Genomic DNA, 15,578 nt, shown 5'->3' on the forward strand with positions numbered 1-15,578 from the left:
ACAATCATAAGTATTTTTTAGTTGTATTCTACATGAAAATGCGCACATTTTCATATATAATACTCTACGTAACGGCTAATTTAAAATGGTACAAAAATTATGTCAAAGTGACAAAATAATTTCCGAGATGTATCGCAGATACTTTTTAATGCGGCAAGAAAGAAATTCGCGCTTGCGCTCCTGCGTAACGATTGTAAACAAAACAACACCTTGATCCGTGAACTCCCAGCATCCCCCAAGGCGCGTGATTCAAGAGTTTTCGGCTGGTAGGCCTAAAAGTATTTTTCCGCGAATTTTTTAAAAAACTTTTGTATGTCGACGTAAAATACGTCCAGTCGGCACCCGAGAGATAAAACATGTCGATGTAAAATACGTCCAGTCGGCGTTTAAGGGTTAATTGAGCCTGATTATCTGATAAAACCCCCAGTAAGGCAATGTTTCCTAGTAAAGAAAGCCCTTACCATATGGGAAGCCTTCAGGCCTAAAATTCTTCCAGAAGCAAGAGCCTATTCATCTTTGACAGAAAAGCCTGCATATTTAAAGTATCATCCCCACATCACTAGATAAGAATGAGGATTTAGAGAATTAAAAATCATAATGCATAGAAACTGGGTCAGGTGGAGCAACAGGTCCTTGGCCTTTGGAATACTGCTGACAAAGTTGGCAAACTTGAAACAGTGATTCAGTAGAAAAAATTCTTGCTCATAAAGAAGACACCATCCACCTATGGGTAACAAAATTCCTGACAGTACTTAAAGAGACACTGTACACTAACCCAAACAGAGCACACAGAACGGCAATATCATCTTGTAAATACATCTTGAAAGAACTTGCGTGACTGAGGATGTACTGGTAATAGGAATACGTTTCTGCATGTCTACCACGAGTTCTGACTATTCTTTGAAAAGATACTAAAAACATGGCTAGAAACCAAAAAGTATGGGGACAGACACTTCATGTATTCAGTCTCAATCTCCAATTGCTTGTGGAGTTAGGAAAGATAAGAGGTGATATCCCAGTGAATTACCACCTGGGCCGTTAATTCTCTCCAATACAAACTTCTACTAAAGAGAGAGAGAGACTTCTGCTGAAGAAGACAAAGGAACAGCTAAAGGAGTTTGAACCATTGGAGGACAACCAAAAAATATTCATAACTACCCTTCACTGTCTCCACCATGCAAGGTACTGATCCCAAGTCTCTCCAAGCATGCCAGGAGGATTGCAACTGTCCATCTATCAGAACCGGAGGGCTGCACTTATCCCCAAAAGGTATAAAACAAAACTGTACCAATAGATACTCCCTTGTTGCCAATTAAAACTATGGCCCCTTGATGCTTAACCTAAGTAGAAAAAGCAGACAGAAGCAAGTGTTCTCACTTCTTCCAATCGAGTTAGTATAAGATTGACAGAAGCAAAGTGATTATCACTTCTTTCAAAAATCGAGTTAGTATAAGCCATGAGAAAACCTCGCTAAACTCCCACTGGCCCCAAAAACCTAAAAGCTGGCTTCACAAACTCGCTAGGTTGGCGTCTCCACTTCTCTGGACTGAATGGAATGGAATGGAATATGGAATTTAGGCTTAAAAGCCAAGCACTGGAATCCAAAGGATTATTCAGTGCCATTAAGAATTTGGTTTGAGATGTATGTCAGTGAATTTATGAACTAAATAAAATAATAAAATAATTTTAAAAGTATGGTAAAAAATGATATTTGGTAAAAACTGATGTCTTCTAGGAAATTAAACACTTCCAAAATATGGAAGAGTCCCTTGAGGAGATGATCCGTCTCCGAAATAGCCCAAGACACGCGAGCTCCATTCAAAGCGTGGTCTCCTTGACGAGTCAACAAGGTTGAAAAGTCCGCTTCGGCTGCCGCTGGAAGAGAAAGGCCCATGTTCTCCCCAGATTCGGTACCAGAAAACCTTTCTTGCCAGAAAGTATGGCTGGAGGCATACAGAAGGTGGTCCTGCCCAGATCCTTCTTAGACAACATCCATTTGTCTAAGGACTGAAGCGCTCTCTTCATAGAGATCGTAGGTCTCATCTTCAAGACCGATGAAGACTTAGGCACAATCGCACTCGAAAACAGTGATCGAGGCGAAGGAGGAGCGGCAGGAGTTAAAGAATCTCCGTATTCTCGTAAAAGAAGGTCAGTTAGAACTTTATAGTTCGAGACTCCTTCTCTCCCGTCACCCTCTTCTTCCGAATCTCCTTCTCCACCTTGTGGAGAATCGGCCTGAAAAACGAGAGGATCTTCATCCCGTTCTCTCTCTACTGGTGACAAACTCTACTAGGAGAGGGGCTCATAGAGTGAACCGACTCTCTCTCACGTCTAAAAGAAGTCTCGCGTCTGCTTGACTTCTCAGCCGAACAGCTCGCTGGAAGGCGCCTCGAGCTTGTCTTGCGCGCGCTTGGCTGGCGCTTCCCGTTGCCTGGGCGTGTTACGCTTGGCTGGAGCGGGTAGCCTGGCTGGCATCTCGCGCCTGGCTGACGTCTCGCGCTTGTCTGGCGCCTCACGCAACTCCTCGCGCCTGGCTGAATCCTCGCGCTTGGCTGGAGCCTCGCGCTTGGCTGGCGCCTCGCGCTTGGCTGAATCCTCACGCCTAACTGGCGCCTCGCGCCTGGCTGGCGCCTCAGGCCTGAGCGTATCCTGATCTCGAGCAACTCGTTCGGATAGATCCTGACGTTTGAACGACTCTTCGTGCCTGGAAGACGTCCCATGTCTGGCGGACGCTTCACGTCTGGCTGGAGAAAGAAGACGAGACTTCTTAATAGGAAGTCTAGCGTCCTTCTTGCGAGGGGATCCCTTGAAAGAACTCCAACCAAAGAGGCAATCTGCTCTTGAACTGCAAGCAAAAATCCTCTTGGAAGCCACCCAGCGTCCTCTTCAATAGAAGAAGCAGGAGAACTCAAAGGAGTGCGATCATCAAATACAGCTCTAGGAGGCGTCGAACCAGCTTAGCCTTCTTGATAGAAGAAGGAGCTTTCTCCGAGAAGCGCTCCGGGCTCGAGTCGAACGCGCGCTCTTTCCAATGCCTTTTCAGTGCCTAGAAAGTTCCGAGTCCTTCCACCCTCGTTAGGTGAAGGAGAACCGGACGACGAGAAACAATCTCGTAGGACGCTTCTATTTGAGCGGTCATGAGCAGACTGTAACGAAACAGAACCTGCTGAAGGGACGCCTGACCGTTGGGGATTCCCACAACCTCCGTACGACTTTCGACTTTCCTACTCTCTGGGTATGTGAGTTTGGAAGAGGTCTAGGCCTGGGAGCATCGCAGGGACGGTCAGACGCCCCCTCCGCAACACTGGGAACACTCACTTCACTTTGTAATTCACAATCACTAGCCTTACCTTGCATGGCCGCCATCTTTGTCTTCATTTTACGAAGAGTAGCCTTCAGATGGCGATTTCAGAAGCCGAATCCGAATGCAAAGCCGTGAGGATTCAGATACATAGGGAGAATCATATTCATTAACAAAAGGAGAGTTAGACTCAGAAAAAGGCTCAATAGGCCTTGTACTCACACTCTTTTGTGCAGCCCGTCTAATCCTATCCCTCTCAACTTCTTCAAGTAAGAAGTTAGAGTCTTCCATTCATTAGCATCCAACTTTTCACACTCAATACAGGTGTTAGCCAAAGAACAGTCAAACCCCCTACATTTATCGACATACAGTGTGAGGATCAACCGAAGCCTTCGGTATCCTCACCTTGCAGCCTACATTCACACACACTCTCACACTAACACTTGAATCAGACATTCTATTAGAAAAAATCAAAAAAGCAAGTCCAAATCCAGTCCACAGTAGCGAATGCCAAAACACGATCCAGTACGTCACCAAGAAATCCAATAAAGATGATCAGTAAAGTCTTGAAAAGCGAATTCCAGTCAGGAGGTAGTAACAACAATGTTGATACCACCGGCGACAGAGAAAATATGATAGAAAACGGGAATGGTTCCTAGTCCTGCCGCCCAGGGCAGGCAGGTAGATCACCTGACCTACCGGTAGCGAGTGGCGCGAAATTTGAATTTCTGTCGGGGTGGGGCGACGGAGTCTTAGCTAGTATATATCTGACAGGTAAGTTCATTGTATGAAAATGATTTTATTCTGAATAGATAGGACAGAGAAGTGTTCGTTTCATTAAACAGCCTCGACTCATGGCAGGAAATGTTTTTGTTGATACTAATATAAGCCTATTTAAAGATACGTTTACTTTAATTAGTCTATATGATACGTAAATAGTAATCAGCTGTTCTTGTAGCCCTCAAGATTTGGCAAAAATCACTCCAGTTGTACATAAAACTTCAAGAATGTAGTGTCACCAGAGGATTACAATAGTTTTTACCTTCAAGAACCAGCATTCTTTTATGAAAATAACTCCAGGTTGTACATAAAACTACAGGAAACAACTTGTAGTGTAACCAAAGGATTACAAGTAAGCTTTTTTATAACTTTTTATTAGTTTAAGACATATTTCCAAGCGTCGTTCCGGCTTACGACGATTTTCGGCTTACGACGCATCTCAAGAACGGAACCCCCTTCGTAACCCGGGGACTGCCTGTGACTAACTCCCGTTCAGTGATCTTTTGTCCTCCGGCAACGCTGGAGATACTGATTCAAGGTTTTACCGACCCTATCGGACAGACTCACCACGTACACGCAGAAGAGCAGGTAGAGACTAATCCTTATTATTATCTGCTAACTCCGGTGCATTCCGGTGTTATATATCACATCACGGACTTAGTCCAGGATGTTAGTGTTGATACTTATGTATCATTTCACTTACAGGTCACCCACTGTATGGAGTCGGGCTGCAATGCCGTGCTCCAAGACCCCTGTGGGCACAAGGTTTGCCGGACCCACGCTACCTGTGCGATCCGGTACAAGGATTCGTTGGTTTGGCACCACGAGAGCTGCACGATCTGCTATGAGTTCGTGGATCAGGTCTCCTCCGGGGTAAGTAAGGCTCTGGATGCTAAACCTTGACATATTCACTTCAATGACCAATATGATTCGTGATATATCAATCAGCATATATTTTAAGTTAATCTTAAGTAGCCTTAAGTATTAATACTAAACCCTCTCTTTCAGGGTGCCCAAAGCAATTCGGGACGCCGCTTTGACCACCTTGAAGGCATGGGTTGGTGGCTTTGGACGGAATGTCACCAAGGGCCACCCTACATTCTGTCCAAGGAGATGCCACCCTCATCTTCCCCGGCGGAAAGAGCGCCTCCTATGTGGACCTGGAGGCGGCGGCTCCTCTGATTGCCACCATTCAAGAGCAGGTCGCACTAGCGAATCAAAGAGGTCCTGCAGGAAGTAGCAGCGCTCGACATCAACCTCGAGCCCATGACGGTAGACGCCACAGGTAGGGATGTAAGTGACGCAGGTTTAGTAGGGGCTCAAAGTCTCCCCTTGGGCCCATCTAGAGCTTCTTCAACTACTACTTCTACTTCTTTTCAGGGATTCACCGGGGATGGGCAGTCGGTCAGACCGAAGTCCGCCCTGGCGATCTCTAAAGTCAAAGGTAAGCGTGACTTTAAATCGCTTCAAAAGACACTGTCCAAGAAGTCAGGTTCTAGCAGCGCCCATAAACCTTCGGCTCACCATCCCGGAGTGGACAAGGCTAAAATGACTTCTTACTTGAAGGGTTCCAAGTCCAAGTCTTCTAGGGACAAGGCTCAGCTCTTCTCCGACCCTGAGCCTTCAACCTCTTCAGGAACCCGTCCAAGGACTCCCAAAGAAAAGGTGGAACCTTCACCTTTCAACCCGGACACCTTCACTGCAAATATCTCGGCCAATATTATGCAACAGATGGGTAGTCTGGTCGGGAACTTAGTACAGAATAAGTTCATAGAGATGTTCACCCAGATCTCGTCTTCTTTGGAGGAGTCAGGCCAGTCAATCCGTGCCATATCGGAGAGACTAGTTACTCAGGAGAACCTCATTGCAGGTGTCCGAGAGAATCCTGCGACAGGTCTTGCACAGCCAGGCACGGTAGCTCAAACCATGCCGGACTCACGTACTCTCTCTCCCTTTACGGCAAGCAACCCCTGGAGGATTGCTTCCCACGCTCCCTTCGTAGACGGGATGCTGACGTTGGAGGGCTGTGGAACTCAAAGGCTTGAGGACTTCGAGTTCCATCCGGAAGGTTTACAACCCCCCTTCATCAGCTATGCCCGCCTTGCGGAAGAAGCGATGAGGAGAGAAGATAAGATCCCGAAGGAGACGATTATCCTTTCTCGGGATCAAGCCCAACGTGAATGGCTAAGGAACCTGGAGGAGTGGCAATGCAACAACACCAGGGTCCAAGCCTTTAAAAGCGCTTTCACGATCTTCACCGTGGACGCGGAGACTCCCATCCCGTTCACGGCGAAGGTAGCAGAGCTCACTTTACAGGCCGCCATGAAAGATGAGCCAATGCCACAGCTCCGGGAGACGGAACCAACATCCCTCCTGCTCCCCGGAACTGACGCTCTGTGGTTAGATCTCCCGACCACCTTTTCGGTCGGGAAACTTAAACCAGACTGTGCCATCTCTCAGTTTTTAGCGAGAGATTACCCAGGCTTCCGGACAGCCTCATCCAGGCCGAATTCGACGCCAGGATGAGATTGTCCAGGTCCCTCAATACTCTAGTTATGACGGAGGTATCGGCTCTGATCTACAAAGAAGAGCCGCTATTCAAAATCATAGCGAAGTCACAATTGTATACAATGCAATGTGACTTATATGATTTCGTCATAGCTAGATGAAATTGTCGGAACATGTCCTGCAGAGGCCACCATCCGACATGAGCCTAACAAGCTCTTAGCTTTCTTCGGAGTCGCGGCCGCATCAAGTAAGAAAAACAAGAAGCCTAGGAAATTCCAGCCTTTCCAGGCTCCCCAGCTACAGACAGTGATGCAGGCGGTTCTGGTATCTCAAGTACCACAACCGTCCACCTCCAAAGCGCAGCCACAACAACAGTTTGTGCTGCTGGCGCAACCTCAGCACGCACAGGCTTCGACCTCCTACGCTGTCTCCCCGGCTTTCAATCCAGTATTTGAAAGCCAATCCTTTCAGCCATTCAACAGGTTTGGCAGGGGTAGCAGGGCTAGAGGCGCCTTCCGTCAAAGAGACGGCGGAAGAGCATCTAACCGAGGTAAGAACTTACGAGGAGGACGCGGGACACACCCTTCCCCAAGCCAGTGAGAATCCTCAGGTAGGAGGGAGGACTGTTCTCTTCGTCACAGATGGAGGTTCAGCAGATGGGCCCAGAGTAGTGTCCAAAGGTCTAGGCTGGAGCTGGATCAAAGATCCTCCTCCATCCAAAACCTTCCATCAACAATCAACAGCGGCATTGATAGAGTATGCTCAAGAACTCCTTCAGAAAGGAGTAGTGTCAAGAGTCAAGCATTTAAAATTTCAAGGTCGCTTGTTCAGCGTGCCAAAGAAAGGCTCAAACAAACGAAGAATAATTCGTGACTTGTCCCGTCTAAACTTATTCACTCGTTGCGACAAGTTCAGAATGCTGACTATCTCGCAGGTGCGGACCTTACTTCCCCGTGGGGCTGTCACCACCTCTATAGACCTTACAGACGCATACTATCATGTTCCAGTAGCAAGACACTTCCGCCCGTTCCTAGGCTTCAGGCTAGGGAACCAAGCATTATCCTTCAAGGTACGGTAATGCCTTTCGGGCTCAATGTAGCCCCCAGAATATTTACAAAACTGGCGGAGACAGTCGTTCAAGAACTCAGGTCTCAAGGAATAATGCTAGTAGCATATCTGGACGATTGGCTCGTTTGGGCCACAAGTATCGAGGAATGCCACAAAGCAACGGTCAAAGTAATCCAGTTTCTGGAACACCTAGGGTTCCAGATAAACAAGACCAAGTCCCGGCTAACACCGGAGTCTCGCTTTCAGTGGTTAGGCATTCAATGGGACTTGAACTCCCACACTCTATCAATTCCGTCGTTGAAGAAGAAAGAAATAGCCAAGGCAACCAGACAATTTCTCAAGTGCAAACAGATGTCCCGAAGGAACCAGGAAAGGATCCTAGGCTCTCTCCAATTCGCTTCGAAAACAGACGTTCTGTTAAAAGCAAAACTGAAAGATATAAATTGCGTCTGGCGCTTAAGAGAAACAACAGATCCCAAGACAAACTAGCCACTGTCCCGGCGATCTTATGGAAACGACTCCACCCCTGGACGGAGGTCAAGAATTTGTCGAAGACAATTCCCCTTCAGTTCCCTCCGCCGGCATTAGTTATCCACACAGATGCATCACTAACCGGCTGGGGAGGATACTCTCAGTACAAGAAGGTACAGGGAACCTGGTCCCTTCCATTCCGCCAGCTTCATATCAATGTACTGGAAGCTATGGCAGTGTTCCTCACCCTGAATAAGCTTCATCTTCATCCAGCCAAGAAATCTTCATATCAACTGGTGCTGGACAGTGCAGTGATAGTACACTGCATCAACAGGGGAGGCTCCAAGTCGAGCCATGTGAACCATGTCATGATAGCCATATTTTCATTGGCAGCCAAGAACAAATGGCACCTGTCCGCCACCCATCTAGCGGGAGTAAGGAACGTAGTAGCAGATGCGCTATCTCGTTCAGTCCCACCGGAGTCAGAGTGGTCCCTGGACAAGCAGCAGTCATTCAACTGGGTCTGCCAACAAGTCCCAGGGCTTCAGGTGGATCTCTTCGCCACGGAGTCGAATCACAAACTCCCTTGTTATGTGGCTCCCAACCTGGACCCTCTGGCTTATCCCACGGATGCCATGGATAGATTGGAAATCAGTGGAAGAAGATTTACATCTTTCCTCCAGTGAATCTTCTCTTGAAGGTTCTGAACAAACTCAGGACGTTCAAGGGACACATTGCTCTAATAGCCCCCAATTGGCCCAAGAGCAACTGGTTCCCACTACTACTGGAATTGGGACTCCGACCTCAACGGATTCCCAATCCCAGGCTATCACAACTAGTACAAACGAAGACTATGTACGCTTCCTCAGGGATTCAGAAAACCCTAACTTAATGGATTTCATGAAGTTTGCGGCAAAAAGGGATGCCAACATCGACCCTCAGAATATCCTATTCTTAGAATCGGATAAACGGGAATCAACCCTACGTCAGTATGACTCAGCAGTTAAATAACTAGCTATATTCCTGAGGAATTCTGAAACCCAAACCATGACAACCAATCTGGCCATATCCTTTTTTAGGACACTGTTTGAAAAAGGTTTAGCAGCAAGTACTATTACTACTACTAAATCTGCACTCAAGAAAATCTTCCAGTTTGGATTCAAAATAGACCTAACAGACTTATTTTTCATCTATCCCCAGAGCCTGCGCTAGACTCAGGCCATCAGAGGCCCAAGTCTGTGTCATGGTTCTTAAATGATGTTCTCAAACTGGCCTCAGACACTGATAATGAATCATGTGACTTTTTACCCCTCCTGAGGAAAACATTATTCCTTTTAAGTCTAACTTCAGGAGCCAGGGTATCTGAACTGTCGGCTCTTTCTAGAGACTCTGGTCATATAGTGTTTCTCCCTTCAGGAGAAGTATTACTTTCTCCAGATCGTCAATTTCTAGCTAAAAATGAGGACCCACTAGATAGGTGGGCCCCGTGGAAAATTCTCCCACTTCCACAGGACCCATCCTTATGTCCAGTTACTGCCCTAAGAGCATACCTAAATAGGACGGCCCTAAGATCTTCGGGCCCTTTATTTATGAGGGAAAAAGGTGGCACTATTTCCTTAAAAGGAATTAGGCAACAAATATTATATTTCATTAAACAAGCCAACCCAGAGTCCTTCCCTCGGGTACATGACATTAGGGCAGTGGCTACCGCTGTTAACTACTTTCAACATATGAATTTTGATGATCTGAAAAAGTATACAGGCTGGAAATATCCGACAGTGTTCAAACGTCATTATCTTAAGTCCTTAGAAGCACTTAAATTTCCAGCAGTGGCAGCGGGAAACACAGTTTCTCCTGACACTGCTTGAGTAGTAGTAAGTAGTTTAAATCTAGATCTCTCCTTTCTACCTGCCTCACTGACGTTTTTACCGTGGCTCTGCCACCATGTAGCCTTTGTCATACCTTGGATGCCACATGTTGTATATATTTGTAATGTTTCCTTGTATTTTATTTTTAGGATTAATCACACTTTAATTCAATATTGTACGTAATATGATATTGTTATAATACAATAAAGTTTCATACATACTTACCTGGCAGATATATACATAGCTAAGACTCCGTCGTCCCCGACAGAAATTCAAATTTCGCGCCACTCGCTACCGGTAGGTCAGGTGATCTACCTGCCTGCCTGGGCGCAGGACTAGGAACCATTCCCGTTTTTCTATCATATTTTCTCTCTTCCACCTGTCTCCTGCGGGGAGGCTGGGTGGGGGGGCCATTAATCGTATAACACCTGCCAGGTAAGTATGTATGAAACTTTATTGTATTATAACAATATCATTTTCATACAATGAACTTACCTGTCAGATATATACATAGCTGATTGGCACCCTTTGGTGGAGGGTCAGAGACAGCTAATATGGAATAGACAGGTAAACAACATATGTTGTAGGTATAAAAGAAAAAACCTTGGTTCCTACCTGATAGGTGGTAGACTTCGTGGCTGTAGCCCGGTAGTCTGCATCACCTCAAGACTTTAGCGAGATATTTAGATCTATGGCTAGATTCGTTGTGGGGGTCTGTCGCATGGGTATAAGAACCGCTTACTCGGCAGAGCCTAAAAGGACTTTGTCAATGGGTACTGGACCACTTCTATGACAACACACCTTGTGAAGGAGCATAACCAATCCCGACCACCTGATCCTAACCACCATGTTAGTATATAGAATTGCTCTGAGTTATCCCCGAACTCATAACAAACAACCCATAACTCGAAACGAAAACTCATTTATACAAAAATTCTCAAAAAAAAAAAATTTTAATACTCCCCTAAAAGATATCACAAGAGTTCCTTACTGAACAACAGTGACTGGCCGCCAGTGCAGCACCGAGCCCTCTTTGTCAGCAGGAATCTAGAACATATCTAGTAGAAGGTATGTACAAATTTAAGGATTGGTGTTTGCTCCCGTACCCAGTATTGTATCCGCCAATACAAATGGTCCCAGAGAAAAACATTTCTCGTAGGTCACGCGAACGTCTTTAAGGGGGCCGGCCGGCTAATGCCCTTTTTCAAGGACAGGACTTTGATATTCATACCACTTAATAAGGTGACTTGGGACATCTCCAAACCGCATATGATTTTCGCCTCTGACCTTCAGTTTTGTGACGCCAGGGCGATTTATCCCGAAAATAACCATTTTTCAAAATCTATCTCCTCCCTTGATATTTAATATTAAGACCTGGGATTACTACCATATATAGACCTGATGTAGACCTCCAATCGAATGGAGAGTTTTTTTTCTAAAAGTCATTTCTTTGCAAGATATGAATTTTTCAATATGGTAAAAAAATAAACCCTATAAATCAGGAGAAAAAAATTTATAAATAAAATACGAAACAAAAATTGGAAAAAAGGGCTCTATTTGATGTTCTATAATGTCTTCCTGAGTTATATACCAAATTGCAATGTTATAGCTTTAAAACAACTAAGTGAGAAGATAGATTTTGAAGGTCAATAAGTATAGTTTTGAGATACGGGCGTTCAAAGTTTTCCTTCGTATTTCTATAAAGACAATGTTAATAAATAATGATTATTATGAATGTATATTTCTTTTTTGTGTATTAATAAACCAAAACTATTTTATTTATCATAATTTGATCATAAATGATGATCCCTTTGCTCATATATCGCAGCCTGGGGCACTGCTTGAGGCAAGATGGGGCACTCCTTCCTACGCAATTCTCTCTCTCCCCTTCGCTAACTCGGCTTATTACAGCGAATTTTCTTCTTCTGTATGTTAGCGAGATGTTTTCCTTGTATTTTCCTCTTTGGCATGATGAAATTCTTGCCCGAAACAAAGATAAACAAACGTAAATGCAAGAGAATTTCAAGAGGTGAAACTCGAAGGCGTACTCTTTTTTTTATTTTTTTTACAAAGACAATTTAATAAATCATGATTATTATGAATTTCATATTCTATTTTGGGTTTTAAAAAACCAAACCTTTGTTATTTATCATGAATGAAGATCTCTTTGCTCAAAGATCGTCGTAGCCTTGGGCACAGTGTGACGTGTGCTGTCAAGCAAGACGGGGGCGTTACTAAGCAACCCTCCCCTCTCTCTTCACTAACTACGCATATATTATGATATTCTGTAATAATACTTGAGCGATTTTTCTTCGTCTGTATGTTAGCAAGATGTTTTCCTTGTCTTTTCCTCATTGGCATGATGAAATTCTTCTTGCGAAACTACATAAACATACGTAAACGCAGGCGTATGTCAGAGGTGAAATGGAACGTGTAGACTACTCGACGTCTGTAATCGGCCGCACTAAATAAGGACTGGACAGTGGACTTGGCCTGAAGTCTCCTTCTCGACTCGGGGAATGTCTACAGATGGCCATTTCTCCAATTTCTTGACAATAAGTTATCAAAATTTACGATAATGGAAGAAATATTGCATTTTCTTGTACGGATCAGTGTTTTAGGCTTATTGAGTTACGTAAACTAATTACCCTGTAACTACGAAAGTAAGAGGAATTTTGACGAAATATTTCGTATACGTATTCTCAATTGCCATATGAAGCTCCATGAATTTTTTCATGACTTTGCATTTTTCGCCCTATACCTCCATATATAGGCGTTCCGGCCGGCCCCCTTAAGATAGTGAGATGCAAAAACTGAATTGCACCTCCAATATGTCGTGTCAATGATTTTCTTTAATGACATATTCTTCTGAAAAGAGAGAGACGTCGCCACTGCTCTAACCTCATGTGCTTTTACTCTTAAAAGCGGAAAAGAGTCGTCAGGACAGAACTTGTGAGCATCCGTAATGACGCTCCTAATGAAGAAAGCTAATGCGTTCTTAGACATGATTCTTGTGGGGTCCTTAATCGAACACCAAAGACTTTGTCTAGAGCCTCCCATTTGTTTCTTTCTTTGTAAGAAGAACTTCAAGGCTCTTACCGGGCAAAGAGACCTCTCTGTTTCTCTCCCTACTAGACTCGATAAGCCTTTGATCTCGAATCTCTTGGGCCAGGGATTCGATGGATTTTAATTCTTCGCTAGAAAAAGTGTTCTAAACGAGCAAAAGGCCGAGTCTTTGTTAAAGCCGACTTCATCTTCTAGGGCATGAAGTTCGCCAACTCTTTTGGCTGTCGCCAAAGATAGGAGAAACAAGCATTTTCTTGTTATATCCCTGAACGAAGCTACGTGGGGAGGCTCAAATCTGTCAGACGAAAGGAACTTGAGAACTACGTCCAGGTTCCAGCTGGGTGGAGTTAGTTCCTTCGATTTTGTCGTTTCAAACGATCTAATCAAGTCGTGCAGATCTTTATTGTCAGCAATGTCTAGGCCTCTGTTTCTAAATACTGCCGACAGCATGCTCCTGTATCCTTTGATTGTCGATACAGACAAATGAGAGACCTCTCTCAAGAACAATAGGAAATCGGCGATTTCGGTTATAGAAGGTACTGGAGGAGGACAACTTCTTAGACTTACACCACCTTCTGAATACCTCCCACTTCGACTGATAGACTCGTCTAGTGGAAGCTCTGCGGGCTCTAGCGATAGCGCTTGCAGCTTCGCGAGAAAACCCCCTCGCTCTGACAAGTCTTTCGATAGTCGAAAGGCAGTCAGAGCGAGAGCGGGGAGGTTTTGATGAAACCTCTCGAAGTGTGGCTGTCTGAGAAGATCCATCCTTTTTGGAAGGGATCTTGGGAAGTCTACTGTCCACTCCAGCACCTCTGCAAACCAATCTTGTGCTGGCCAAAACGGGGCTATCAGGGTCATCCTTGTCCCGTTGAATGCTACGAACTTTCTCAACACTTGTCCCAGGATTTTGAAAGGGGGGAAAGCGTACACGTCCACATGAGACCAGTCCAGCAGGAAGGCGTCGACCACGAGAGCTCTTGGGTCTTCCACCACTGAACAAAAGACTTCCAGCCTTTGGAAAGGAATGTGGCGAACAGATCTACGTGAGGAGTGGCCCCAAAAGATCCAAAGACTCTGACACACCTCTGAATGAAGAGTCCATTCTGTGTGAAGGACCTGGCTTCTACTGCTCAGTCTGTGTGCCCTGAGTTTCTCGTCCCCTGAACAAATCTTGTTAGGAGGGCGATGTTTCTTTGTGAGGCCCAAATTAGCAGATCTCTTGCTATCTCGTAAAGCGACACTGAGTGTGTTCCTCCCTGCTTCCGAATGTAGGACAGGGCTGTAGTGTTGTCCACATTCACTTGGACCACACTGTTCGTCACAAAGGGTTCGAAGAACTTTAGCGCTAAGTGAACTGCTAGAAGTTCTTTGCAATTTATGTGCCAGGACACCTGTGCTGTCTTCCAGGTGCTGACACTTCTCTCGGTCCTAGTGTTGCTCCCGCCCCCAACCCTTCTCCGATGCGTCGGCAATACAACACTCGGCGTGGGTTCGGAACTTCCAGAGAAATTCCCTTGTTCTCTTTTAGAGGGGACAACCACCATTGCAGGTGTGGTTTCATCTCCATTGGAAGGAGAAAACTGTCGGAGAGAAGTCCCGTCTTCCAGTCCACGATCTCCTTAGGAAAAACTGAGAGGGCGAAGATGTAGTCTTCCTAGAGGAAAGAAACTGTTCGAGCGAGGAAAGGGTGCCTAGTAGGCTTAACCATTCCCTCGCCGAAGTTCGTTCTTTCCCTAAGAAGAGAGAGACTTTTTCCAAGCCTCTCACGATTCTCTCTTTGCGAAGGAAATACTCGAAAACAAACCCCGAGAATCCATCTGAATCCCCAGATAGACCAAGTTCTGTCTGGGAATCAGCTGTGACTTCTCGAGTTCACGAGTAGTCCCAACGCCTTTATCTCGGTCTAGGGTCAAAGAAAGGTCCTCCAAACACTGTCTCTCTGTTCTGGCCCTGATGAGCCAATCGTCCAAATATAGAGAGATGTTGACGCCTTTGAGGTGAAGAAACCTCGCCACATTCTTCATCAGGCTTGTGAAGACCTGAGGAGCTGTGGATAGGCCGAAACACAAGGCCATGAACTGAAAGATCCTTCCCCCGTCATGAAACGGAGGTACTTCTTCGACGAAGGGTGAAATCGGGACATGGAAAATAGGCGTCCTGGAGATCCCAGCGACACATCCAATCTCCTTGACGTAACGCCGCAAGGACTGAGGCCGAAGTCTCCATAGAGAACTTCTCCTTTCGAACGAACTTGTTCAGAGCGCTGACATCTAAGAACTGGTCTCAGCCCCCCGAGCTTTCGCAACCAGGAAAAAGCCGATTGTAAAACCCCGGAGAGTTTGCTCTAGAACCAGTTCTATAGCTCTTTTGTCCCACATTTGATTCACCATCAGACGAAGAGTATCCCTCAGTACAGGGTCCCCTGTATCTGGCTGACAGTTCCCGCGGAATGGTCGTTAGTGGAGGACTGTCTTGGAAGGGGATAAGATATCCCTTCCTGATTATGGACATGGAAG

The 15,578-nt window shown here is 45.5% G+C and overlaps 1 long non-coding RNA gene across 1 annotated transcript in view; it reads right to left on the reverse strand.

The window, feature by feature from the left end:
• The window catches only part of LOC135206606 (uncharacterized), a 281,540-nt gene that overhangs the window by 85,053 nt on the left and 180,909 nt on the right, over positions 1–15,578 (reverse strand). The gene's annotated exons all lie outside the window — the stretch shown is intronic.

This window comes from Macrobrachium nipponense, chromosome 31 (assembly GCF_015104395.2).
Source record: "Macrobrachium nipponense isolate FS-2020 chromosome 31, ASM1510439v2, whole genome shotgun sequence".
Classification (NCBI taxonomy): Eukaryota; Metazoa; Arthropoda; class Malacostraca; order Decapoda; family Palaemonidae; genus Macrobrachium; species Macrobrachium nipponense.